We start from the raw sequence: 23,194 nt of genomic DNA, 5'->3' as shown, positions 1-23,194 counted from the left end.
AAAAGTAAGTTGGCATTTACACAGAACGTAAAGCCTATCCTTAGGAAACAAGGCCTGAGTACTAGTAAGGCTGTGTCCCCAGTGGTTGAGCTATTTAAATTTAAGGTCCAAGCAGCAGCACTTTATGGCGCAGAAATTTGGGGGCCCATGTCGAAGGACTCCTTCCTCGTCTTGGATAATAATTTTATGAGGAGTCTGGTCAGGGTTCCAAGAGGCACTCCGCTAGTGCCACTTCAGTTGGATCTGAATATTAAAAGAACAGATCACTATACAATAATTAGGCCACTGATGTTATGGGTTAGACTCTGGCGGGTTCCCGAACTGTATGACTACAGAGAAGGGTTAAAAGAGATAATGAGACTGGACAATTCGAACAGTATATCTTGGCTAAAACATGTCAAAACCTGGTTTATTAAAATAGGCCTAAACCACTTTTGGGAGGACCCAGAATGTATACCGCCAAACCCAAAATTAGTTGTAAAAAGGGCCTTTTGGAGCTTTGTGTATAACCAAGTAACAAACATGACTAATGCTGGAACTCTAGTGACTAACTTTCTAAGTTTCAAGGATGAGCCTCTTTTTGAGGCTTTCCTTGATGAAATTGAGCCCCCACTTGCCAAAACCCTTTTCTTAAAACTAAGATATGGGAATCTTTTGACTAAAACAACCTTGGCACGTTGGACTAGAGGGCCTAATGCTGTAGTTTCAGTGGCAGATGAAATCTGCAATATGTGTGAAGGCAAACAGAAAGATGATGACCTTCATATCCTTTTCTTCTGCCCAGCCTATGCATTGGCCAGAAGAAAATGGATCAAGCCCTTATGTTTGTTAATAGGAGTAAGATCCTGCAACCAGGCCCTAAGAATAATTAAAACAGACACAACACAAACAATAGTATTTAGTGTTAGCCGATTCCTGCATTCAATTTATTTTCTGAGGAGGAAAAAAGGCCTAAAGCTGTAATGATAAAGAATTATGTTTATACGACCAAATGTGCCTTAGTAATGCCAGCAGGACCACTGGTATTTTGATATTGGATTGTGCTCAGATGAAAAATTTTACTGGGGAAACTATTTTCCATGTTTTAACTTTTTCTTTTAACTCACATATGTTTTAACTATAACAAATGCAATCAAAAATGTGAGTTAATGTATATTATGATGAATTGTGTTGTGACTCTTTCATGGCATTTTTTAAGCCGAAATAAAGATTTTGAATTGAAAATAAAGCGTACAGATTTGATTGAAGAGTGTGATTGGACTACTTCCTCTGACTGGATTTCTGGGATTTTGGATCACGTTGTGAAGGGACTTGTTTGGACTCTTAAGTGCTATATAAACAGAGATTGGAGTATGGACATAATGATTGGGTGTGCTCAGGTGTAGTGTATAAAATATTTGGCCAGGGTTTTTTGAATCTGTGCACTGATTGACACCCCAATGGGTGGGTGTTTGACACCTCTAAGAGCACCTCTCACCTAGCTCATTCAAAGTTAAGGATTCTCTCTTGAATTGAGACAGTAAGTAGATGTGCAGGTCGAATTGGGCAAACCCACAATCTGTGTTTTAAAATAGTAGGGAGGGCCTACAGGTCACTGGGCCCCAGGCCCATCCCGGGCCTCCCACCTCGACCCATCATTGCACGCCTCCTGAACTTCAGGGACCGAGACACTGCACTAAGGCTGGCGAGGAATCGCGGCATTGTAGAATGGCAGAGGTCGAAGTTGTCCTTCTATTCAGACTATCCAGACTTTACACTGATCGTCCAGAGGCCCGCCGCACGTTCCAGGGGGTGAAGGCCACACTATGCAACCTTGGACTCAAATATGTCATGCTCTATCCGGCAAGACTTAGAATGGATGTTGGTGGAAGATCCCGAATATTCGACACTCCATCTGAGGGACAAGGATTTTGCCGGATGCATAAGCAACTTACCACGCAGACCACGACGGAGGGAGCCCTCGCTTCCTCACCTCACAGTGGCTCGGATGCCAGCGCAGAACTCTTTTTGAATTCTGGCACTGGGTGATGAATTTGACTGAACTCGCGCTATCAAAGTATCACACTGGGGAAATTTTGTGTATTTTTCGTTGACACACCAGTTGGCTGGCCGGATCCCGTGCTGCCGCCCCCCCCCCCCCCCCCCCCCGGTGTATCCACTGAGTTTGATATCGGCTGCTTGGGGCCGACTTCTTGGGCCGCATTGACTAACCTGGAGGTCCTTATGACTCCCAGGCTGGAAGGTTCACTGAGGGATGGCCTCCTTTGGGTTGGAAGGCGACTGGGTGGGGGGAGGAGGGTTGGAGAGGGGATTGCATGTTACAATTATTGTTGTTCACACCTTTGTTTAGCATTGCTAGATCTGTTTCAGATGCACCACAGCTATGACAGGAGAGTTTCTACATTTAACACAGATGACACGGTTAGGTAATATACAGGGGCCCTCAGCCACCACTCTGATGACCTGCAATGATAGGGGCCTCAACAACACCGGCAAAAGGCGGCAGGTACTTCACTATCTTCTCCGACACAAGGTTGACATAGCGTATTTACAGGAGACCCATCTTCCCCCCACCGACTCGGGCCGCTTTGGCGCCAGCTGGGGCACTCACAGGTTCTCCGCAAATTACAGTACTTACACCAGAGGCACCGCAATCTTGATTCACAGAAGGATTCCCTTTAACCTTGAGGAAGTAACCCGGGACCCGGTGGGTAGATATGTCATAGTCACAGGCTCCCTGCATGGTCACAGAGTCACCTTGGTCAACGTTTATGCCCCAAATATAGATGCCCCCGAGTTTTTCCATGACCTGAACGCCTGGATCGCTCAGCATGCACCTCAAACGCTACTATTGGGTGATCAATTTACACTTGTCGATATCTGGCGACACTATAACCCCACCTCCACCAAATACACACACTGTTTCGGACCGCATGGTACCTGGACCAGGATCGACTACTGGTTGATCTCTCCCATAGTTACGGACTGGTTTGACTCCCGCAACACGCTTCCTAGCACATATTCGGATCACTCCCCAATAGCGCTACATTTAAAACTTCCGCGCCCAGAAGGGTATGAGAGACAATGGCGTTTCCCAAGCAGGGCCCTACAAGATGACTTGTTTAGGGCAGAAGTACGCGAGGCAATAGAAGATTACTTTGAGCTTAACACAGGCTCAGTAGACACCATGGAGGTATTATGGGAGGGCTTCAAGGCTGTCATCAGAGGGGTATGCATCTCCATGCAGGTGGGAGTACTCAGGGATCTCCGAAATACGATGGCCCGTGTCGAACGAGACATTGCCACAATAGATTCCCAGACACCGAGTTCCCTGGACCCAGACCACCAAGTGAAGAGACTGGCCCTTTTATCTGAGTACAGAGACATCGCAGACTGGGAGATACTATACCTGGGGAAATACGCTGCCAGGCGGTATGGAGAAAGGGAGTGGCCGGGAAGGGTTCTGAGGCCACAAATACAGCAAAACATACATTACTGAATTGCACTCTGCTACCGGTGCCACTCTTACCACAACATCCGCGATTCGGGACGAGTTCCTAGACTATTACATCACACTATACACCTCCAGGGCGGAACCTGACAACAGGGCCCAGACAGCATACATCGAGGAAATCGCCCTGGTGTATTTGGAAAAATACATGCAAGGCTTTATGGCGGAACCAATATCGGTAGCAGACGTTACCCTGGCCATAGATACCCTAAGGGGCTCTACTGCCCCGGGGCTGGATGGCTTCACAGGTGACTTTTATAAGGTATTTAAAGATTTTCTGGCCTCGTAGCCAAGCAGCTAATCGAGGTCTATGCGGAAGCATTAGAGAAACAAATTCTTCCTCCCACGCTGCGAGAAGCAGTAATAATACTTCTTCCGAAACCAGGCAAAGACCACAAACAATGTGGCTCTTATCGGTCTCTGTCCTTATTAAATCTGGACTATAAAATACTGGCGAAAGTACTCGCAAACAGACTGTCGCATCTGATGGAGTACATTATCTCCCCAATGCAGTCAGGTTTTGTTCCACATCGCTCGACATCTCTAAATCTCTGTATACTATTTGCAGTGTTACACAGAATAAAGCCTGACATTCCAGCGGCGGCGGTATTGCTAGACGCAGAGAAGGCTTTCGACTCCTTAGAGTGGCCTTTCCTCATTGAAGTGATGCAGCATATGGGACTGCCTTGCGGCTTCATTGCCACGGTGACCCTGCACTATCGTAGCCCCTCGGCACGCCTCCCCCTGAATGGTACCCTTTGTAGGCCATTTCGGCTCTCTCAAGGGACTAGACAAGGCTGTCCATTGTACCCGCTCTTGTTCATCTTAGCCATGGACCCACTAATCAGGCATTTTCAAGAACGCCACCAGCACCAAGGCCTGCAGTTTAATACCGGCCCACTCCTGGCCTCCCTATATGCGGACGACACCATCCTCTACGTCCGTGAGCCACAGCTCAACCTGTCGCCTGTCATCCGGGAAATTATCCGTTTTGGTAGATTCTCAGGACTGATCATCAATTGGCACAAGTCCATCATATTCCCGCTTACCGCAGGCACAGTCCAATGGGACTGCAAGTTCCCCCTCGAATGGTGTCACGATTCTGTGAAGTATCTGGGAATACACATTCATCTGGATACCACACACATCATCCGCTTAAATTATGGCCACGCCGTCCAAAATCTAGAAGAACAGGTTGACAGATGGCTGAGGTTACCATTGTCACTGGCTGGTCGAGGGGACATTACTGGAAATGGTGGTGCTTCCCAAATTTTTTTACCTTTTCAACAATATCCCAATACACCTCACAGAGGTTTTTTTTCGAACCTTGCAAACACACATGGTCCGTTTGGTCTGGGGCAGTAAAAGACTGTGTATTCGCTGGTCCATTCTGACCTTACTGTATGACAAAGGGGCGTACAGTGTCCCGGATTTCCAGCTATACTACTTAGTAGCGCAATGCCGTTATGCATACGCTTGGTTTCATCCAGACGCACGTATTCCGTTTTTGCGGCCTGAGGTCGACCTGGTTCTCCCTGACAAATTGTCCCGAGGTACTACCCGGGGGCTTCCTGCGAGATAGACACGACATCCAGACAGTGTCAACTACTTCCTGTGCATGGGCAAAATTGAGAAAACGAACAGGCGCCTCGACCCTATATTCTTCTACCTTACCACTACCTAACGCCAGATGGCTCCCAATCACGGGGAGGGCATAGTACAGCGCACATTGACCACATTAGACATTGTCAGGATAGGGGATCTATTCCCTGGGGACATATTTTTTCACTGTATGAAGACGCTAGGTTCACTGACTGCAACTTCATGACCCGTTTCCTCCTGACCCGCATGCGATCTGCGCTGTGGGCTGCAATCCCCACATTCCCTGTCGAACCTGACTCTTTCCCCCTCGCTCACTCTGGTTTTAGAGAACCCGAATGGAGCACTCCTCATTTTCAAAATGTACAAGGCCAGCGCCAATATGCAACCTATGAACGATTCCAAGCTCCGACGAGCCTGGGAGGCGGATATAGGCGGGCCTATAACAGACGAGCAACGGCCAAAATGTTGCGAAGCCACCAAGGAAATTTCACTCAACAGCCGCCACAAGCTGCTTAATTTTAAATTTCTTCACCGCGCCTACTTCACACCAGCCTTGACACATAGGATAGGCGCCCGGCCGCCATCTTGGGACTGCTTTGGATCGAGTGTGCCACTTGTCAGAGCGCTCTAGTGCTCTGCGTGGACACCAGGTGAGCCGGTATTTAAGGCGAGCACCTAGTGTGGCTCGACCTTAGGGAAAGCTGTACCTCTTTCAAAACGCGCATTAGTGCTAGCGTGTGTTCAGACGCGCAGCGCTGTAATTTTTAAAAAAAATTATCGTTTTTTACAATTCTTGTAAAATTTAAATTGTAATCTCTGTATTTTAACTGCCATCAGTCCGCCCACATACCTGCACTTAAATTGTGTCCCCACCGCGTGTAGAGCGGATTACTGTGTTCTATTAGTGTTGCTCGAGGCGCCCGGCCGCCATCTTGGGACTGCTTTGGATCGAGTGTGCCACTTGTCAGAGCGCTCTAGTGCTCTGCGTGGACACCAGGTGAGCCGGTATTTAAGGCGAGCACCTAGTGTGGCTCGACCTTAGGGAAAGCTGTACCTCTTTCAAAACGCGCATTAGTGCTAGCGTGTGTTCAGGCGCGCAGCGCTGTAATTTTTAAAAAAATGTATCGTTTTTTACAATTCTTGTAAAATTTAAATTGTAATCTCTGCATTTTAACTGCCATCAGTCCGCCCACATACCTGCACTTAAATTGTGTCCCCACCGCGTGTAGAGCGGATTACTGTGTTCTATTAGTGTTGCTCGAGGCGCCCGGCCGCCATCTTGGGACTGCTTTGGATCGAGTGTGCCACTTGTCAGAGCGCTCTAGTGCTCTGCGTGGACACCAGGTGAGCCGGTATTTAAGGCGAGCACCTAGTGTGGCTCGACCTTAGGGAAAGCTGTACCTCTTTCAAAACGCGCATTAGTGCTAGCGTGTGTTCAGGCGCGCAGCGCTGTAATTTTTAAAAAAATGTATCGTTTTTTACAATTCTTGTAAAATTTAAATTGTAATCTCTGTATTTTAACTGCCATCAGTCCGCCCACATACCTGCACTTAAATTGTGTCCCCACCGCGTGTAGAGCGGATTACTGTGTTCTATTAGTGTTTCTCGAGGCGCCCGGCCGCCATCTTGGGACTGCTTTGGATCGAGTGTGCCACTTGTCAGAGCGCTCTAGTGCTCTGCGTGGACACCAGGTGAGCCGGTATTTAAGGCGAGCACCTAGTGTGGCTCGACCTTAGGGAAAGCTGTACCTCTTTCAAAACGCGCATTAGTGCTAGCGTCTGTTCAGGCGCGCAGCGCTGTAATTTTTTAAAAAATGTATCGTTTTTTACAATTCTTGTAAAATTTAAATTGTAATCTCTGTATTTTAACTGCCATCAGTCCGCCCACATACCTGCACTTAAATTGTGTCCCCACCGCGTGTAGAGCGGATTACTGTGTTCTATTAGTGTTGCTCGAGGCGCCCGGCCGCCATCTTGGGACTGCTTTGGATCGAGTGTGCCACTTGTCAGAGCGCTCTAGTGCTCTGCGTGGACACCAGGTGAGCCGGTATTTAAGGCGAGCACCTAGTGTGGCTCGACCTTAGGGAAAGCTGTACCTCTTTCAAAATGCGCATTAGTGCTAGCGTGTGTTCAGGCGCGCAGCGCTGTAATTTTTAAAAAAATTTATCGTTTTTTACAATTCTTGTAAAATTTAAATTGTAATCTCTGTATTTTAACTGCCATCAGTCCGCCCACATACCTGCACTTAAATTGTGTCCCCACCGCGTGTAGAGCGGATTACTGTGTTCTATTAGTGTTGCTCGAGGCGCCCGGCCGCCATCTTGGGACTGCTTTGGATCAAGTGTGCCACTTGTCAGAGCGCTCTAGTGCTCTGCGTGGACACCAGGTGAGCCGGTATTTAAGGCGAGCACCTAGTGTGGCTCGACCTTAGGGAAAGCTGTACCTCTTTCAAAACGCGCATTAGTGCTAGCGTGTGTTCAGGCGCGCAGCGCTGTAATTTTTAAAAAAATGTATCGTTTTTTACAATTCTTGTAAAATTTAAATTGTAATCTCTGTATTTTAACTGCCATCAGTCCGCCCACATACCTGCACTTAAATTGTGTCCCCACCGCGTGTAGAGCGGATTACTGTGTTCTATTAGTGTTGCTCAAGACGCCCGGCCGCCATCTTGGGACTGCTTTGGATCGAGTGTGCCACTTGTCAGAGCGCTCTAGTGCTCTGCGTGGACACCAGGTGAGCCGGTATTTAAGGCGAGCACCTAGTGTGGCTCGACCTTAGGGAAAGCTGTACCTCTTTCAAAACACGCATTAGTGCTAGCGTGTGTTCAGGCGCGCAGCGCTGTAATTTTTTAAAAAATGTATCGTTTTTTACAATTCTTGTAAAATTTAAATTGTAATCTCTGTATTTTAACTGCCATCAGTCCGCCCACATACCTGCACTTAAATTGTGTCCCCACCGCGTGTAGAGCGGATTACTGTGTTCTATTAGTGTTGCTCGAGGCGCCCGGCCGCCATCTTGGGACTGCTTTGGATCGAGTGTGCCACTTGTCAGAGCGCTCTAGTGCTCTGCGTGGACACCAGGTGAGCCGGTATTTAAGGCGAGCACCTAGTGTGGCTCGACCTTAGGGAAAGCTGTACCTCTTTCAAAATGCGCATTAGTGCTAGCGTGTGTTCAGGCGCGCAGCGCTGTAATTTTTAAAAAAATTTATCGTTTTTTACAATTCTTGTAAAATTTAAATTGTAATCTCTGTATTTTAACTGCCATCAGTCCGCCCACATACCTGCACTTAAATTGTGTCCCCACCGCGTGTAGAGCGGATTACTGTGTTCTATTAGTGTTGCTCGAGGCGCCCGGCCGCCATCTTGGGACTGCTTTGGATCGAGTGTGCCACTTGTCAGAGCGCTCTAGTGCTCTGCGTGGACACCAGGTGAGCCGGTATTTAAGGCGAGCACCTAGTGTGGCTCGACCTTAGGGAAAGCTGTACCTCTTTCAAAACGCGCATTAGTGCTAGCGTGTGTTCAGGCGCGCAGCGCTGTAATTTTTTTTAAAATGTATCGTTTTTTACAATTCTTGTAAAATTTAAATTGTAATCTCTGTATTTTAACTGCCATCAGTCCGCCCACATACCTGCACTTAAATTGTGTCCCCACCGCGTGTAGAGCGGATTACTGTGTTCTATTAGTGTTGCTCGAGGCGCCCGGCCGCCATCTTGGGACTGCTTTGGATCGAGTGTGCCACTTGTCAGAGCGCTCTAGTGCTCTGCGTGGACACCAGGTGAGCCGGTATTTAAAGCTCACACCCTCCCGCGCAGCGGTGACGCGCAGCGGAAGCGCCTGACTCTCGCCTGAGTCAAGCCAGAGTCTGCCCGTCTGCGCCCGTCAGCGCTAAGGAGGCGCGAGAGGCGGGAGACTCTGAAACCTTTTCCTACTGCCGCATGATGCCCCTTGACGTAAGTATGTCACGTGACCTTTTATTATCACTTCGCGGCCCTTATGTCTCCTGTCACTGCGCTTTAGCTCCTCACAGCTGGTACGGCCCGGCATGTTGTGCGCATTGTCATCAAACTCTAATTTCCGAACTACTTCCCGAGATATCCACTGATGCTATTCTGATTCGAGGCGGGCTAATTAATGCACGCTCCTTAGTAAAAAACGCTCAGAACGTCTTCGACCTTATTACCGAATCTCGGCTGGATTGCCTTTTCATTACGGAAACATGGCTGAAGCCATGGTCCAATCCGGCCTTAGCTATAGCCCTACCACATGACTACCACATCTTACGTCTGGATAGACAGGAACAACGAGGAGGGGGTCTTGCAATTATATACCGAAATATTTTTAAATGCTCCATAGAAGAATTGACGGAACTAAAAGAGGCAGAAGCATTGGCTTTTTCCTTAACAATCCATGACTCCCTTGTATTCTCTGGAGCTTTTATCTATCGTCCCCCAGGCCCCCACTCCACATTTTTGGACTCTGTAGGTGATGTGCTGAGTGATTTAACTCTCAGGTTCTCGAACTTTACAGTGTTGGGTGACCTCAATTTGCACCTTGAGTCCCCAACTGATCCTGGAGTCAGCTGTTTCCTGGACACAATTGAAGTGTTGGGACTCACTCTTGTGAATCACGAACCCACTCATCAGGCAGGGCATCTATTAGATGGCATATGCTCCAATTTTTCCAGCTTGACAGTTAAATCCCCCTGCCCTCAGGTATGGACAGATCAATTTTTAATCCCTTTTCTCATAACAGAAACTCGGAATTCCTCCTTAAATTCTTTAAAACACAAGGATAAACCTTGTACGAAATCCACTCCGGACTGGAAGTCATTAGTCAGGAGAGCTGATATCGTTGAAAAACTCAAAGATGGGTTACCAGCCCTCACTGACTGTACCTCCTCAGACTATCAGATCTTCTGTGATTGGATTGCTGAAGCGGGCACGCTGCTCATATCACCTAGCAATGAAAACTTGAAACCTAGGAATAAGAAAAAAAATGCTCCATGGTTTTCACCAGCTCTTAAGTCTGAATTAGGCGAAGTGAAAACGTTAGAACGGAGGTGGCGTCGTAAATACGACACCGCCGCACGTAACACTTACATAGCAGCCAGACGGAAGTATCATGCAGGATTAAAATTAGCAAAAAAGAATCACTATCTACAGGCCATTTCTTCAGCTGGCCAAGAACAAAAAGCTATTTTTAGGATTGTTAAGGATTTTATGAATCCTTCAGCTCTATCGCAGGAGATCCCTCCATCGCAAGATCTATGCAATGCGATATCTGATTACTTTGACAACAAAATCCTAACTATTACTAACACCTTTCCATTAGGAATCACCACAACTATGGATGACGAAGAGATAGTGAAACTGACTTCCTCCCCCCGTCTTGACGAATTCGCTCCAGTGTCCTTGGAGGAAACTGCTAAAGCCATATTAGCCAGCAAATCAGGTTCCCCTTTTGATCCCTGCCCCCCTCCGGTGCTGCACCACTTAATAGAGATGGTTAATCCTATGATTAACAGTATCATCAATTCCTCTCTAGAAACAGCAAGTATCCCAAATGATTGGAAACTTGCAGCTGTCAAGCCACTCCAAAAAAAGGCCCTAGCCGATCCGACTACCCTTTCCAACCTACGCCCAATTTCCCTGCTACCCATTCTATCCAAACTGACTGAAAAGTTTGTCAATAGTCAGCTGACTAACTTCCTGGAGAAGAATAACGTTCTCCACCCGAATCAGTCAGGTTTTCGGTCAGAACATTCTACCGAATCAGCTTTACTATACACTGCTGAAACCTTAAGAGCAGCAATGGACCAGGGAAAACAGGCTGTCCTTATCCTACTTGACCTGTCGGCAGCCTTTGATACCGTGTCCCACAACATCTTATTGGACCGGTTGGCTGCCGCAGGGGCGGGAGGACAGGTGTTGGCTTGGTGTAGGAATTTTCTCACTGACAGACGCCAAATAACAGTGCTTGGCCCATATCAATCTGAGGCCAAAAACGTCAGCTCAGGGGTGCCACAGGGCTCTAGTTTGAGCCCTGTCCTTTTCAACCTATATATGGCACCTCTGATGAACTTGATCGCGTCATTCAGGATCAGTTCTATCTCATACGCTGACGATACCCAACTGATTTTGGTGTTGGACAGGGAGCGACCAGGTGCCGAAGAAGACCTCAGAGATTGCCTTGCAGCAACATTTAAATGGATGAACAACAACCATTTAAAGTGCAACGCCGGAAAAACGGAAATCCTACCCATAGGGATCAATAACCCTTTCTCTCCCATAGCATGCTGGCCATCAGATGCTGAAGCCCCACCCAACACAATTGTATCTGCCCGAAATCTAGGCATAAAATTTGACAATTGCTTATCCTTCAAACCCCAGGCTGTAGCAGTGGCAGGCATGTGCTTCCAAATCATCAAAGCACTCAGGAAGTTCTTTGATCTTCTTCCTCTGTCGGCGAGGAAAACAGTCGCAGTGGCCTTAATAAATTCTAGGCTGGACTACTGCAATGGACTTTATGCTGGAGCAAATAAAATCGTGCTCCACAAATTGCAGATGGTCCAAAATGTGGCTGCCCGCCTCGTACTGCGTCTGCCCCGTAGATCATCAGCCTCTGCAGCCCTGAACACCTTACATTGGCTGCCAATAGGAAAGAGAATTTTGTTTAAACTTCTCTTGATTACCTTCAGGGCTTTCCACCAACGTGGCCCAATTTACTTACGAAAGGGGTTCCAAAGATACCACCCAGTGCGCTGTCTGAGATCTGCTAGCCAGAATTTACTTACTACCCCTCGCTTTAAACTGGCTACGAAGGGTGGCAAATCCATCTTTGTACTAGGCACCAAGGCCTGGAACAAACTTCCCCTCTCCCTGCGGTCTTTTTCCCAGGAAGCCCCCTTTAGGAAAGCATTGAAAACCTGGATTTTCTCATTGCCTGACGCTCTGTGTAGGACCTTAGTGTAGTGGACGTGTAGAAATTAGGACTTCTTCTCCCTATCCAACTCCGCCATCTGGGTTGTGAAGCGCCAAGATACTCCTTGGAGTGGTAGCAGCGCGTTATAAGTGTCCATTACATTACATTACGCTACTTGGCCTCTTGCCTGTTTGAAATGCGCTGCCCCGCACGGCGACTTTCTGCCCCTGGCATGGTCCTGCCCCCGTTTACAGGCCTACTGGTTGGCTGTGCACAGGGCGCTGGGGGAAGTGATCGGCCTTACACTAGATCCTCTCCCGGAGATTGCATTGTTGGGCTACACGGTACAGATCCCCCAAAATGTCAGGAGGCATCACTGGGGCTACTTCTGGCTAAGAGTGAATTTTCCATCCACTGGGGCAGGAAAACTGCTCCTAAAGTACAGGGCTGGCTAAACAGCTTAGTGTACTGTAACATCAATGCTGAGACATACGCCAGTCTTGTGCCATCAACATCACGTCCCAGGGATATATGGGGGCCTCTGAGGGAATATTTAGCTGCCACACAGCACGTTCCCAACCCTCAGGCAGATAACGGCATAGTGACAGAGGGAGTGGGATGAGGGGGCGGTTCTTGGGCCCTGGAGCCTCTTCTGCATACACCACTGGGGGGTATGTACTTGAGCTGCTCTCCCTGTGATGCAAAGTTCGTTGTAATATCTATTAGTATGAAAGTGGGGTTGTGCCAGGTGTGGGGGATGGATCGGGGTCAGGGAAAAGTAACATACGAAACCACATTATTGACCGTGAACAACATTACTGCTGTTATGAAACTGTTTGGATTAGCATTGCAAATAATTCGTTTAGAAACGAACTATTTGCAATGCTATGTGACTCATATTCTCTACTTAAAAATAAAGTGTTAAAAATAAAAATATATAGGATACACCTAGATATAAGAAAGTTAAAATATTACAAGTCTGGTGTATATGGACTACGGTGCTGCACAAACAAATAGAACATTTGCATTCGTTTTTTTCAGGTGTACAGAGGTGAAACATTTTGCAATATGTTTTATACAAGGATTTTATTATCTGTAGTACAACAACAGTCATTCTACAGCCTACAAATGTAAGGTGGCATTCAGTATCTATTAACCAATAACTGTGCTACAAGTAATTTATAGTCAAAATGAAGATTGATCTAGGAGCATACTCAGTCATTTACTGAGGAGGAACCAGAGAGTGAACTGGGGTAGCACGTGCCTAACTTGTGCAGCACTATTGACATGTTATCTGGGACTCTTTGATGATGGCCTGCATTCTTAATTACATTCAAAACGGGGCCAGTATTTTTTTAAGTATACCCATCAGATTACAGCAGCTAGCTTTTCAATGGCATGTATTGACCATAGTTTATGTAAAACATCAAAATCGGCGGGGAAAGTCTCTAGGTATGAGAAGTTAACTTCGCAGCTAATAGCATAAGGGCAGGGTCACTGGAATCATGGAATCTGCGGCAGCTTTGTTTTCCATATAATTATGGCTTTGCCACACAGACCATCAGTGTCTGCATTATTTGCAGATTTTATCAAAATTGTTTCCAACTCAAATAGATCAAAAGTTACTAAAAACTCTACCATGCCTTTTAGTCGAGCAGAGGCAGGTCACCTTTCAGTTGCCGACTGCTATATTGAGGTGGTAAACAGTGAGGTAAAGCCCTCACACTTACAGTGTTGTATGTGTAAAAGTGAGAAAATAGTGAAGTAATTTCTCTCCAAAATGTGCCGCATTAGGCCATATAATTTGCCTTTTCTTGACCCATAATTTAGTAAACCCTGCCATATTATGTGATCGTCCCTTGCAGCGTAATTCCTGTGGCTCTGCATATGGTTCAAGAGCCTAAGCGCAGTGGTTCCCAAACTTTTTTGACCCGTGGCTCCCTTCACCTAAGTGGCAGTTGGCCATGGCTCCCCACCATTTTTTTTACCAGGGGGCAGGGGAAGGGGAGTGGGGGGGGGGGGGTGTAAGCACGACCTCTGGAGTACTTACTGTTGGCTTCCTAAAGTAATTGATACAATTCACAGCACAGTTTGCTGAAAGAAAGAAATCAATAAAATGTCCATAGGAACTTCAGTCACTTCAGAAAATCTTGACCATGCACTTTAAAAGGGCCTATCATCTATTAACAAAAATCAATATAGCATCCTGCTTCACTTCTACATTCCTCTTTCTTTGACTGTTCCATCCCAATGTGTACACGAGTTTCCCCAGTCCAAAAACGCTGGAAAATTAAAATACTATATATGTGGCATGGCATGCTGTTGCCAACATTTATAAAATGCAGTCCAACGATGTAATGAGCTCCGTGGAGCCCGCCTTTTTAGAGTAAAATTATTAATCAAATAGCAAGCTGATCTTCGCTCCAACCTCCGTTTTACACCCTTACCACCAGCATTATTTGTACTGTAAATTTCACAGTAAAAATAATGCTGGTGATACAGGTGTAAAACGGAGGTTGGGGCGAAGATCAGCATGGTATTTGAATAATGATTTTACTGTAAAAGGGAGAAGACTGAACTCACAACAGGAAAACCTGTTTCAAAAAGTGGATAAATAGGATTTTAAAGATACACAGTAAATATTTTGAATAAAACTAGTTATACATTCTAGAACAATCTCAAGCTCTGTGATACCCCATCAAGTAAAAACTGGCCAGCTCCCCAATTTTCACACACTATCCTCACCCTTCATGTCTAACCTCATGATTGAGGAGGAGGAGATGTGGCCTAATAGCTAAAGATGCCAACTTTCAACACCCTGTGATTCTGAGCTGGGCAAATCACTCTTACCCCCCCCCCCCCCATGCCTAAAAAAGCAGCCTGTAGTCTGGCACTCTTATCAAATGTTTGGTTATCATGTGAAGCATGAGTAAAAAGGCGGGTTCCACGGAGCTCATTACATCGTTGGACTGCATTTTATAAATGTTGGCAACAGCATGGCAATGATAAGCAAGAGAGTCCTGCATGTGTTGATCCCATGCAACAGCATGCCATGCCATACCACATATATAGTGTTTTAATTTTCCAGCTTGTGTGCACGAGTTTCCCCAGAAAGCTGGAAAATTAAAACTGTACTTTTTGCTACACTGCCTTTCCTTGACTCTCGATATAATCCAGCATTTCTCTGACTTTCCCAAAACTCCAGCATTTCTGGGACTCGCCAGCATTTCCAAAACTCTCCCTACTCTCCGGAACTTCCCTGACGCACGCTACATTCCAGCATTTCCATGATTCTCTCTACACTGCCACATTTCTGGACTCCTCCACACTCGAGCATTTCCAGGCCCCCATGCCCACTGTAGCATTTCCCTGTCTCTGTCCACTCAAACATTTCCATAACTCTCCCAGCACTCTAGCATTTACCATAACCTTACTCACTGTAAACTTTCATATGATGTTACCTGCCCTGTTAGTGTTCCCATTATTTTGGACTCGGCTTTTAATTGGTGGAAGCACGTTGGTACATCTTTTCTTCAGAACAGTAACTCACCTGACGAAATAAACTAGGATCTACAATTTTAAACTAAGTGTTTTTTTCATAATATAGTGAGGTTTGTATATTATTACTACTATTCTTTTCATATAACTCTTTGAATAAAGGCAGCACACATCAACTAACATTACTTTTTTTTAGATCTATCCGGACTTTTGCTGTAAAATATTGCTCCTTTACAATATGAGATTTACTTAATTGTGAGGATTTCGCACAGTGAGCTCTGTTGTTGCAACATTCACTGCACCAATACTTTCGGCTCGTTATCCACCCAAGAACACAATAAACACAGGCCCCTGCAAACTTTAACACTCACTCCGTGCAGCCCGCCTTGTTTCAGTAAAATTATTAATCAAACGCCATGCCGATGTTCGGCACAACCTCCGTTTTACACCTGTATCACCAGCATTATAAAAATAATGCTGGTGATACGAGTGTGAAATGGAGGTTGGGCCGAACATCGGCATGGCGTTTGATTAATAATTCTACTCATGTGGAGAACAATGAATCGATGACCATGACCGTGTCCTTTTGCTCGGTTTTTTTAAATATCAATGTCACAGTACAAAAGCGGGCGCCACGGAGTGATTTAAAATTAAACTTTGTTAAAGGCAGGCGGCCACGGAGTGATTTAAAATTAAACTTTGTTAAAGGCAGGCGATTTAAAATTAAACTTTGTTAAAGGCAGGCAGTGAAAGTCAAACACAAAACTTAGTACTGAGTGTAACAGCTAACATTAGATGTGATGGAGAGGCTCCCACGAGACACGGCGGACAGCAACAACGCACGCACCTGAAATGGTCAGCGCTGCGTGTAAAATGGAGTCTGTCTAGGACTATGCCTGTGAAAGCACGGACTTCCAACGACGCGCGTATACGGACGCAAGTTTCGCACCAGTACTCTTGGGCCAAACCATGTTCACTGAATGTGCAGGGGGCACGTAATTTACAGCTGAACCTCCACAAAACTTCACTTTCCCACAACGTGCGAGCGGCGCCCCTGGCATCTCATGGCGGCGCACCGGGGTGCCGCGGCGCACAGTTTGGGAACCATGGGCCTAAGGGGTAATGTCGTAAGTGGTACTCTGAATCTTCACTGTTGTCGCCAAATAGCAAAATTAGAGGGGCCATTTTTTATTTTTTTTTAAATAACATTTTCGAATGCAGAATACATTAATCAAGCAGTATAATCACATTTCTTGGTGTCCTATTGTCTTCCCGACAGTTTAGGCATTACATCATATCCCATCAGTTTCTGTACAGTTACACCCTTGTAAGCTCATGGCTTAAGAGTACAAAAGGAGATAACAGGCTAGCGTGTATATATAATTGCTCTAGCTTCCATTGTCTCTTATCCCAATTCCCAGCAATAGGTTCTGAAAGCTGTGCTGTGTTTAAGGGAGGAAATCATGTATGTTTTGGGATCTCTGTTATGTGTCTTGAGGTGATTGATGGCAGCCAAGACAGCTCCCAAACGGCTGCTACCGGCAATTCGAAAGAAGATTCAGACCACGACGACCGACGGCCCCTGGGAGCCGGGAAGGAGAGGAACCGACAAGGCCCGTCAACAGAAGAAGGATCAGCTCGGGGCACTGTCGATGGCTGGTAACTTTAGAGAAGATGCAGCGAAAATAACTACGGACTCAGAGAACAGCACATTACAATAAGACTCGGAGAACAGTGTGATCCTATTCCCCACGGTCACACCCCGAGCTGCGGATGAGCTGATGGATATTTGACTGGATGGCTGAGGCGTCCTAGCAGTATCTCCCTCGAATGCACTTCATCGTATCCTTTTTAGGTTTTGCCTGGCGAAAAGATGCGCTCTGCGCATCTTTTTCGCGCAGGCGAAAACCTGATGAGAACTGTAGTGTGGCTTTGGGTCGGCCCTCGTCATTCATTGGCTGGCTCCATAAATGGAGCCTAGCCATTGGACGAGGGGCCTGTCCGTCAATGCCGGACCAGATTCGGGGGCGTTCCCGAGATTCTTTGGCTTTTGCCGACGTCACGCGACGTCAGCCGAAAGCCGGGAACGCCCCCGAATCTGGTCCGGCATTGCCGGCACTTCTGCGTCTCTCCTCCCCCTTTCCCGCCCCCTCCCGCTTGTTCGAATTTTTATGGGTCTTCGTGTAGGTTGGTTAATTATTCTCGCTTGGAGATGTCCCCTAGTGGGGCTACAGCCAAGATCTCGGTCCCCTTAAACCATCGAGTCTAAAACGAGCCGAGCCTCGTCTGCCTTCTCCGCCCCTGACGTGCGCTTTGACCTCTTTCCCCTGTGAGTAGCAGAGGAAGCAGGCGCTTTCCGGCCTCAGGCCTAGTAAGTATAAACCGACATTGAAACGGGTCCCGCCATCGGGCACTATTTCATGACCTGAACTTTACTGGCAGATAACACTGACAGATTTCTGAACAATTAGTGTAAAAACGTTCAGTGGATGCATGTCAGTGATTTAGGTACAGTTAATAGTTCACATATTTGAGTTGATATTGTACAAAATACCGGTCGAGTTGAACTATATAAATACAATACTGTTGGGATCACAAAATGAGAACAGACATACCCCCCCTCCCCCCACCTTTAGACCCCCAGTGGCAGTCTTGCATTCCACCTAAGCGCAGAAAGGAGGGAGTGGCCGGCGCGAGGAGCTGCTTTCTAGTTTCTACACTTACACTCACCACAAACATTCAAACCCCTCGGCGCTGCCCCGTCCTCTGCTGAAATGATGTGAGAGTGGCCGAGGTCGGAGGAGAGCAGGGTCGGCCAATAGTGTCACCAGACAGGGCCCGATCGGCAGGTCTAACAGGTCAGTGCGTCGGATGTTTTTTTTTAGGGGGGGTTGGGGGGGCTGCCTGTTGGCCGGGTTTATAGTCTGCTGGGCCGGTTTCTACTATTGATTTTTATAATATTACCACAAACTTTGGCTGCAGCTAGCACAAATCAATGCAGCCTTCAATGCCTCGCAAAACAATTATACTGCGTGTCTTTAAAAGTTCATAACAGCCCCGATTAGCACACATAGGCAACTTTTTAGCTATCCTATCCGCTTACGGGGGTACTTTTATTTTGGTGCCTGGGCTTGCTTTCTGTCCCAGACGGACCCAGAAGGTGGGGAGGGGGGAAGGAAAGATGACCCCCCCCCCGCCCCCATTCCCCTTTCTGAACTGGGAGGAAGGGGGGAGGGAAAAGGAAAGGAAACTGGGATTCGTCACCGGCATCTGCACCACCGAATGAACTGTGGCCAAGAAACGAATGCGAGTTGAGATGCTGGGCATCCTTCCCAAGTCTTCCTTTTTCGGAATCTCCTTTTTTTTCTCCTTAAAAACATTACTCGTTCAAATATCTTCGTTCATTCTATCCTTGCTAAAGTACTCCATACCTTCATGTTCACTGCTGGTTCTATCCCCCATTGCCACTCCTGCTCTCAGCGCCCATGCGTATACTATTCCCTCTGTGCCCCCATAGCACTTTGAAGTGGCCTTCTTGGGCACTATAGATTAGGATGTGTGTGTGATTCAATATCCTTTCCTCCCTCGTCACTGCACCTTCTATCCCTTCTTTTCTCTGTTACTCTGTTACCCCTCCCCAGCCCCTCGCTCCCTCTTTAACTCATTGTTCCCTGAAAGCGGATTACTCGACACCGTGACAGGGCGCAGGGCGGCAGCGACATGAAAGGCGAGCTCTGGGAACGGTCCGGGCCTGGAGGCCTCGGCCCTCCCGCCAGCCGTGGTCACTGGCCTGTGGTCGTATGCAGCCTTAGGGAGCCAGGGGAGCGTGAAGCCCTTCAGAGAGTAATTAATGGGGCCAGAGAGAGGTTCTGGGGCAGGAGTCCGCGATATTCTGCTGCCATTGGAATTTCGTGTCTTTAAGGGATGCCTTCGTGGTGTTGTGCTTTTTTGCTTCTGAGGCGAGCACTGTTGGATGTAACTGAAATCGTGTCTGAGTCCAACCCCTCCTTGGCGTGCCTCGATGCTCTGTACTATTAAGTGGCACATGCAGGCCCGCGCTCTGTCTGAGCAATGTGCAAGCTGAGAATTATTTCTCTGTATTTTAATCTGAATTTTAGAGTATTATATTTGCGTGTGGTCGATGTTGGCAGCAGTTTCTATGTTCTCTCTTCAGGTTTTACTTTATTTCACTTCAGGGTGACGCTGGGACGTATAGTAAAACAGATGCATCTTTAGGAAGTCAGCCATACAGTGAAAACATGTACGCACGCCTGATTATCGTTGAGCAGTTGGCTTCTGTAACAGTCTCCTTGTTATCAGTTGTCGTTAAACATTTACAGAACACGATACTTCAATGATAACCCCCCTCCCATAAAATTTGAAAACATTCTTGTATGTGAGCATGCGCTGTACACAATGTTTTTCCAGGGGTGGGAGGGTGATGGACCACGACAGTTCCAGATCAGGCACGGCGATAAGCATTCCTTGTCCGGGATTGTGCAGCACTACGTGAGCCAGCTGAGAGGGCCTGGGGCGGGGGTGCAGGAGGGAGGGGGAGTGAAGTTTGACAAGCTGCGGCTCCAGCTGAGATGCATACACTTCAGGGAGGGGGGCAGCAGGCGGGGAGGGGCCCCACAGACGCCCACCACCAGCACCACTGCAATCCGCGATCCCTCACACTGGGGAGCAGCCCTGCTCTGGGTAATGTGAGCCACAGGGAAACCAATCATGAGGCGAGGGACCGCGTGTGATCTTCGGCAGCCCGTCACTCACTCTTCCCTTTCACCACACTCTCCTTCTCTCACTGACTCTCTTCTGCTCATACTCTCATCCCGTCACTCACTCTTCCCTTTCACCACACTCTCCTTCTCTCACTGACTCTCTCTCTTCTGCTCATACTCTCATCCCGTCACTCACTCTTCCCTTTCACCACACTCTCCTTCTCTCACCGCCTCTCTCTTCTGCTCATACTCTCATCCCGTCACTCACTCTTCCCTTTCACCACACTCTCCTTCTCTCACTGACTCTCTCTCCTCTGCTCATACTCTCATCCCGTCACTCACTCTTCCCTTTCAGCACACTCTCCTTCTCTCACCGCCTCTCTCTCTTCTGCTCATACTCTCATCCCGTCACTCACTCTTCCCTTTCACCACACTCTCCTTCTCTCACCGCCTCTCTCTCTTCTGCTCATACTCTCATCCCGTCACTCACTCTTCCCTTTCACCACTCTCTCCTTCTCTCACTGCCTCTCTCTCTTCTGCTCATACTCTCATCCCGTCACTCACTCTTCCCTTTCACTACACTCTCCTTCTCTCACTGCCTCTCTCTCTTCTGCTCATACTCTCATCCCGTCACTCACTCTTCCCTTTCACCACACTCTCCTTCTCTCACTGACTCTCTCTTCTGCTCATACTCTCATCCCGTCACTCACTCTTCCCTTTCACCACACTCTCCTTCTCTCACTGACTCTCTCTCCTCTGCTCATACTCTCATCCCGTCACTCACTCTTCCCTTTCACCACACTCTCCTTCTCTCACCGCCTCTCTCTCTTCTGCTCATACTCTCATCCCGTCACTCACTCTTCCCTTTCACCACACTCTCCTTCTCTCACCGCCTCTCTCTCTTCTGCTCATACTCTCATCCCGTCACTCACTCTTCCCTTTCACCACACTCTCCTTCTCTCACTGCCTCTCTCTCTTCTGCTCATACTCTCATCCCGTCACTCACTCTTCCCTTTCACCACACTCTCCTTCTCTCACTGACTCTCTCTCCTCTGCTCATACTCTCATCCCATCACTCACTCTCCCTTTCACCACACTCTCCTTCTCTCACTGCCTTTCTTCTGCTCATACTCTCATCCCGTCACTCACTCTTCCCTTTCACCACACTCTCCTTCTCTCACTGCCTCTCTTTCTTCTGCTCATACTCTCATCCCGTCACTCACTCTTCCCTTTCAGCACACTCTCCTTCTCTCACCGCCTCTCTCTCTTCTGCTCATACTCTCATCCCGTCACTCACTCTTCCCTTTCACCACACTCTCCTTCTCTCACCGCCTCTCTCTCTTCTGCTCATACTCTCATCCCATCACTCACTCTCCCTTTCACCACACTCTCCTTCTCTCACTGCCTTTCTTCTGCTCATACTCTCATCCCGTCACTCACTCTTCCCTTTCACCACACTTTCCTTCTCTCACTGCCTCTCTTTCTTCTGCTCATACTCTCATCCCGTCACTCACTCTTCCCTTTCACCACACTCTCCTTCTCTCACTGCCTCTCTCTCTTCTGCTCATACTCTCATCCCGTCACTCACTCTTCCCTTTCACCACACTCTCCTTCTCTCACCGCCTCTCTCTCTTCTGCTCATACTCTCATCCCGTCACTCACTCTCCCTTCAACACACTGCTAACTCTATCAAATGCACCACTCTCTCTCACCCTAATTTGTTTTTTTCCTTCTTGGCTCTATCACTATTCATTATCCCTCCCTGACTCCTCCTGATTCTATAGAGCACTTTTCAAAATTTTTTGTAACCATCGTCCATTTGCGTGAGATTACGCTATTGGCATTGTAAATGACAATGCCATTAATTTATCTGTTTTTAAAACCAACACATAAATAAAAGATTTGTCATTGACAATGCCAATAGCTCTAACTTTGTGTGGCTGTGTGTGTGGGGGGCTGTGTGTGTTGGGGGCTCGGTGTGGGGGGGGGCTCTGTGTGTGTTTGTCTGTGTCATTTGCGAGAGATAAAGCTAGTGGCATTGTAAATGACAATGCCATTTATTTATGTTAAAAAAACATAAATAAAAAATAATGTCAAGAGCAATGCCAATAGCTCTAACTTTAACAAAGGCAAAACCATTGCATTGTAAATGCTTGTTATTATATTGTATGGTGCAGACCGTGTAATGTTTCTAAGTGGTTATACGATTGTGGGGTGGGATGTAGTCATGGGAACTAGTGACACCTGGGTAGCTCTACCAAGAACCCACCTTGTTTATAAGAGGATGTATACAGGGGACACTTCCACGAGGTACTGAGAGGGACCAATTGATTGCCCCGCGGCAACAGTTTTGAATTATGCTTTGGTATTCTTTGTAAGCTATACTCTCTGGCTGGGCTACCGTCGAGCCGACAGCGCCTGATGGCAAAAACACCATGAACGTGTGTGTGCTTGGCCGCTCCCCCAATGGCGAATGCACAAGACTTTGGACTTTTATGTTACAATGGTTTATGTTGGGCTCAGCTGGGTTGCACCGCTGTGCCGAGTTGGTTCTGGTTTTGTTAGAAACTCTGGGGTATGTATTCTCCTGGGCGCTTATCTTTTGGGATCCTTGTAAACGACTCCTGACACTAATAGATCTGACAACGGATGATCATGGCTGAGAAGGCTGGGTCGTATAAACTTATTACCTGGAATGTGCGGGGTCTAGGGGCAGTGCAGAAACGACACAGAGTTCACTCTTTCCTCCTCAGACAACAGACACAAATAGCCTTTATAAAAGAATCACACCTCACGACATCAGAAGTGCACAAGCTGAGGAAAAAGTGGTGGGGCACCATTTATTCCACGTCATGCTCTGCTTTTTCTAGAGGGGCAACCATTTGGGTTCGCCACGGGACTCCTTTCGTGGAACTGGGAAGGAGGACAGACGATCAGGGCAGG

The 23,194-nt window shown here is 47.3% G+C and overlaps 1 protein-coding gene and 1 long non-coding RNA gene across 3 annotated transcripts in view; one reads left to right on the top strand and one right to left on the bottom strand.

Moving 5' to 3' along the window:
* LOC144827243 (uncharacterized) overlaps positions 1 to 16,492 on the bottom strand; it is an 89,663-nt gene extending 73,171 nt beyond the window's left edge. Inside the window, exon 1 of the long non-coding RNA XR_013610096.1 lies at positions 16,378 to 16,492. This is a non-coding gene — a long non-coding RNA (uncharacterized LOC144827243). The remainder of the gene's footprint in view (positions 1 to 16,377) is intronic.
* MCMDC2 (minichromosome maintenance domain containing 2) overlaps positions 1 to 23,194 on the top strand; it is a 1,264,730-nt gene that overhangs the window by 235,994 nt on the left and 1,005,542 nt on the right. The gene's annotated exons all lie outside the window — the stretch shown is intronic.

The sequence above is a fragment of the Lissotriton helveticus genome, chromosome 4_1 (assembly GCF_964261635.1).
Source record: "Lissotriton helveticus chromosome 4_1, aLisHel1.1, whole genome shotgun sequence".
NCBI lineage: Eukaryota > Metazoa > Chordata > Amphibia > Caudata > Salamandridae > Lissotriton > Lissotriton helveticus.
This window is presented reverse-complemented; position numbering and strand designations above follow the sequence as displayed.